Source organism: Aotus nancymaae, unplaced genomic scaffold (genome assembly GCF_030222135.1).
Source record: "Aotus nancymaae isolate 86718 unplaced genomic scaffold, 86718_ANA_hifiasm-v0.15.2.pri h1tg000008l, whole genome shotgun sequence".
NCBI lineage: Eukaryota > Metazoa > Chordata > Mammalia > Primates > Aotidae > Aotus > Aotus nancymaae.
Window position 1 is genome coordinate 42589767 of NW_026988419.1, and position 6144 is coordinate 42595910.

Sequence of the window (6144 nt, forward strand, 5' to 3'; positions counted from 1 at the left end):
AAAATAAGCCTTAAGACCCTAGGAAGAAAGGGATACTTTTCTTTCCCTATCTGTTAGTTGAACACATTTATAGTTTCTTTTGTAGCTATACATGATATTTTTTTAAAATCTGCCTTAAAGTCTGAAATCATAGCATAGATTTATATAAAGTTAGGGAAAAAAAGAGTCACAGAGACCATCTTGATGAATTCCCATATTTTGCAGAATGAATTAACCAAGGCTTAGAAAGCTTAAAAGGACTTGTCCAAGGGGTAGGATGGGAAGTCTATAAAGTTTGATCAGTCAATTGATCCCTCAGTAAGCAAACATGGATGGAATGCAAAGGTGCCAGCCCCAACCCATGGCAGCCTCCAGGGAGAGATCTAATGTGGGAAACTTGGAGGAAGAAGCTAGGGAGTGCTCATGACTCCATGGAGAAGTGAGGCACTCTGTGGGCTGGCACAGCTGGATGCAGAATAGAAACAGCCCCACCCTGGCACTACTGTACATATCTATGGACAGATGGGAGGGAACTGGGGACACTTAGCTCACTGTGCAACAGTGTGAGCTTCCTGGCTGAGAAATGGCTTTAACAGACCAGAACTTAGCTATGGAGTTGACACCCCACTTCTACTGGTCTGTTTTCCCTTTGAGCTAATTCAGATGCTGAGCTTGCTTCTTGGTCGACTACCCAGAGGGAAAGAACTATTTGGATTTTCTCTTTTCAGTCATCCAAGACATCCTAGATCAAATATTTCTTGTCTCTCTCTTCCCTTTTACCAAAGTCCTTTAATTATCCTTTGACAACTAGCTTTTCATTTAAATTTCTATGTATTAAGAATATCCAGTCAAGGGCAAGATGAAACAGTTGAGCAACAGTAACTACATAGTAAAACAAAAATTGAGATCCTCTCATTTAAAAAAAATTTAAAAGTTCGTAGCCTCTGAGACTCTTCCAGGGGCCATTAAAATAGAAAATCCACCTTTCCACCATACAATTAAGCAACTGAGCTCATTATGTTATGAGAATAGCTGTGATATTAATTGCAGTACTGGTATTTTGGCATTTATTTTGCAGAATATTTAAATGCTTGTATTTGATTTTTTAAAAAGATAGACATATATAGTGTTATGGACTGAACTCTTCCTACCTCTTTCACCAACCCTCCTCCCCCATCCCCTCTGCTAACACTCATATGTTGAAATCCAAACCCTAGGTCTTCTGAATGGGACTGTATTTGAAGACAGAGCTTTTATAGAGGCAATTAAGGTAAAATGAGGTCATTAGGGTGGGCTCTAGTCCAAACTGACTGGTTTCCTTATAATTAGGACACAGGCTTGCATAGAAAAAAAGACCATGTGAAGACAGAAAGGGAAGACAAGTCAAAGAGAGAGGTCTCAGAAGAAAAACATGCTAATGCCCTGATCTTGGACTTCTAGCCTCTGGAACTGGGATAAAATAAATTTCCTGTTGTTTAAGCCACCCTGGCTCGAGCAGGCCAATATGTATAGTTTTCATTATTTGCTATACATTGTCCCCAGGTGTTCTCTATCTCAGAGAGGGTTAAGGTCCAAGACAGGGGTTTCTCTCTCCCACTTCCTAACTCTTCTCAACTAGGATGATTGGAGAAAGGCCTGTTTGAAATAAATTACTCTAGGAGAGGAGGGCAGGCCACAGAGAATGAATGGTCCTGATGGCAGCAGACAGCATCAAGCACCAGGTGGAAAGGTGGTAATGGAGCCCAGGAAACTCCCTCCCACTGCTCCGTATCTCTCCTAGTCCTTGAGGAAGAAGCACTGAGCACACCTCTGCTCCATGTGAAATATTAACATAGTGTATAAATTCTCTGGGTACTTCTCAAAACATATACAGTTTTGATTTATGATACGTTAATAATACTAATCTAATGATATCGTACCAAAAAATACAGTATTTTGGTATTTAAAAATAACCTGGAATATAAAAACTGGTATTTGTATTTCTAATTCTACCTCCAATTCAGCCAACTAAAGCTTACATTTATAGGATTGAGTCAAAGTGGCTAATCTTCTTACAAACCTTGAGGATTAATTATATGAACCAAATGCATAATCAGTCTATGGCACTATTAAACAACAGACAAATTAACATTTTTTGGTTAGAAGTTAACAAATTCCTTGTCCAGTGTAGGCTGTCAATAAATATTTGTTGAGATATGAAGAAGATATCACCTAAGATCAAGTGGCGCATTGGTTCAGACGTTCAAAAATTTAATCCAAATGTTCAGTTTGTTTTTAAAAGAAGGTGATCCATGATAGGACAAATGTCATATTTTCTTTAATTTTGCATTATGTATGCTGTTAGAGTATAATCTTAAAAAAGATAAAATGACTATCATGTAAGTTAAAATGAATATGTATAAAAATTATATTTAACACACTGAGATGAGAGAACAATGAGATGTTAAAACCAATGAGCATTCAAGAAGCTAGTTATATAGGCACTTGAATAAAGAAAAAAAGAAGTGTGATCCAGTGGCGGACACCAGCCTGCAGACCACCATATTCATGACTTGCCTCTGCCTACTGCTTTCAACCCTCTGAAACATTCGTAATCCAGTAGCAAAACTGCTTGACTCCTACCTGCGGCTCTTACCTTAAATCAGTCCTCTTTCTAAGCTAGAGAGATGGGAGTAGTTTTTATCTAAATAGACTCCATAACACAGCAACAAAGTCACCTGGCTTCTCATTTTGCTCTGAACTTCTGCTACTTACAAGTAGCCCTCTGCTTTATGTCCTGAGTCTGGCCCACACATCGCACACCAGAGCTAATACCAGCCTAAATCCCTGTGCATCAGCTGCTGTCTTGGAGACCTGGCCAGAACTGCCAACTCCCTAGGACTGAGCTTCTGCCTCACTCACATCATCCTCCTTTTAGAAACTGCCAACCTGAATCTGAATCCCGGAGCAAAGCTTGCAACTCTGCACTGGCTGACAGATTTCCTGGGTGCCAGCTACCGCCCTGGAGCAGTTAAACCTCACCTACTTCTGGACCTTCTGTCAGGGGTCAGGATACTCCTCTCTACTCACCTCCCAGGACATACCTGTTATGTTTACCACCCTTCTCCTCACAACTGCATGACTAAACCACCACCTCTTTTTGTTGCCAACTCTGAGGATATAATAGCTTCCTAACTGCTAAACCTTGTCTTACTAGACCTTTCTCTAGCATTGAACACTGCTGACTGTTCTCTCCTCGAAATGTCCTCTTCTTTGGGTCATATGATGCTGTACTCTCCTGGTTTGCTTCTCTGTTTCTGTTGCAGGCTCTTCTTTTTCTGCCTCCTCTGAAGTGAAGATGTTCTTCAGGGTTCTCTCTGTTCTCTCCTTGGCCTTCTCATTTGACTCTCTACATTCACACTGACAATCTCATTTCTATTCCCTTGGCTTCCATCAGAACTCATACACTCAAAGGTCCTGAATCTTTCTCTCTCACTCACATCTTCTTCCTGAGCTCTAACTCTCCTATCCAGTTACCTTTTAGAGGTTTTGCATATACTTCAAAATCACTTCCAAATGAAAGTCAGTTATCTTTCTTTCCAAACTTACATTTTCTGCTTTCCTAATCTCAGTAAATAAAATGGCCATTCACTCAAGCCAGAAACCCAAGATTATCTTCCTGGATAATTGGTAACCAATTCCTGTGAATTTTAGCTCCACCCCACTGCCACGGTCTTGCTTTATATTCTATTTTCTGGCCTATCTTCACTTTGAATGTTCTTGCTATTTCCCTTCTATCATCCTTCTTACATACTGCCAGCAAAGTAAGAAAACATTGTAAGGCACAATCAATTTAGTGAATCACATTAACTTTTCTAGCTGAAATAGATTAAAATGGAAAATATAAGGGTAAAAAAGTTTCATCATATTTTCATTACATATAATATTCATGTATACACATATATCTATGTTATCCATAATCTGTGTATGAATTAGCATGTAAAGTGTCTTCCTTATTAATAGATGATATGATCAAAGAAGTTGAAAAGCCATTTATCTAAAACAGGAAACCAATCAGTTTACTTTGTTTTTTAAAATAGCTTATCGGCTCCTCCTTTTCTACAGAATAAAGCCCAAATGTTTAGTAAAATCTTCAAACTCCCTTGATGGGTCTACAGCCTACTTCTCTTCACTTCCTCTCTTGCTTTCAAACTGAGCATCGCTTTAGGGTTACGTGGTAATATGCCAGAAGGTACTAAGAGCCACTGGATAAACCTTCTGTATTGTTACCACGTATAACAATTTTACTTGCTTGCAAGTAGTGCAAAATACTCTTTTAGTATCTAAATGGCATAGACATATTACAAAATAGAATTTAAAGTTGGCATGAATTTTAAGGTAAAATATTAGAATGTAATGAAAGAGTCCATGGACCTACAGGACAGGATCCTCATCTCTGCTTCTCAGAGCACTCAGGAGTAAACATCTGAGAAATGCTGCCACAATCACCAGAAATGTTCTGACATGATCCTGTCACACCTACCATGAATCAAAGCTACTCATCTTCAGCAACATGCAGATTTAGCAATGCCCACCTAGAGCTGCTCAGGCTACAGGTTCCACAAAGCTCACCACTGAAGTGGATGTTAGCTAGCAAGAAAAAGCAAACCACAGGACTTACAGTCAGAAAACCTCAATTCAAATGCCACGCCTGTCACTTACAGGCTTTAAGGTGCTAGACAAAGTCCTTAGCCAGACCGTGAGAGTGATATGCCTGCAGCACCTGTCACCCTGTGGGTCCTCAGGGAGTATATGACTGATACAGCTGGCTAAGCAGGTTTCTACTTCTTTCCACATGCTACACAGGGATCTCCCCAAAGCTGAGCCCTTGGTGGAAGAGTGAACACTACAGGTAGAGGTGGTAAGAATCCTTCTTGTTACAATCTTAAGTCATTTGAGTTCTCTAAGTTCAATTTTTTTCTGAAGAAGAATGAAACGCATAATAAAAATATCTCCCTAAGGGGACTGTTTTGAGGATTAAATGAGGTAGTGTATGTGAAAACACTGTGTAAATAGACCTCTTCCTCTACAATAACAAGAATTGTTATTTTTTAGTGTTACAGCTCTTTTAGAATTTGTCTAGCAGGTTTTCCAGGAAAACCTCTCCCTAAAAAAAAAAAAAAGGAAAAAAAATTGTTACTTTTATAATATTCTGCTTACAAACTGCTTTATACCAAAGTTTTGTATAAAGTTGGTTTCCATTAATACTTGAAGCAGATAATTTTTTTAAATTGGTTTTAGGACACAGATATTTTCTGTTTAATCATACCAGAAGTAGACTGAAAAAAAAATGTACTGCTATAGAGTTCTTACAGGATTTTATAACATTGAGAATACATTCCCTAAACTCTGCTGAGGTTACAATTAAATTATGAATGCTTAGGAAGTTAATATCAATTTACCATTTCTGATTCTTGTGAAAATGGGAGTTCTATGTAGCAAAGAGAATTCATTTTATTTTATTTTATTTTTGAGATAAGTTCTCACTCTATTGCCCAGACTGGAGTGCAGTGGTGGGATAATAGCTCACTGCAGCCTCAAACTCCTGGGTTCAAGCAATCTTCCTGCTTAAGCATCCCAAGTAGCTGGGATTATAGGTGTGTGCCACCCTCCTGGCTATTATTATTATTATTATTATTGTTATTATTATTGGTAGAGGTGGGGTCTTGGTATTTGCCCAAGCTGGTCTTGAACTCCTGGCTTCCCACCTCAGCTTCCCAAAGCACTGGGATTACAGGCAGGATCCACCTTGACCAGCCAAAGAAGAGAATATTTTTAATCTACTCAGTGGGTTCTGGGAAGATGACAGTGGCAGTTGCATATTTGAAAATACAAATCTCAACATAAAAACAGAGTAACTACTTAACAAAATAAAAAACCCACAGGCAATATTTACAATGACTAGTTACCGGGCATCCACACTGATGAGTGAGGACAAACTACCAAACAGCCACAAAACCTGAATTGTATCAGCATTTGAGCAGGAGAAAGCAAACAGGGAAGCAATGTAACTTGACAGACTTTGACAGACTTGAGAATGAGGGAAGCCCAAAACAGCAATGGCTATTTACTGGGAAGCATATGGGTAGGTCTTGCCCAGTCCATAGATTGTGAGTGCAAAAGGTC

At 39.0% G+C, this 6144-nt stretch overlaps 1 pseudogene; it reads left to right on the forward strand.

Moving 5' to 3' along the window:
- Window positions 1–5070: 5070 nt before the first annotated feature.
- On the forward strand, window positions 5071–5123 carry LOC135273723 (U7 small nuclear RNA; annotated as a pseudogene).
- Window positions 5124–6144: the final 1021 nt, after the last annotated feature.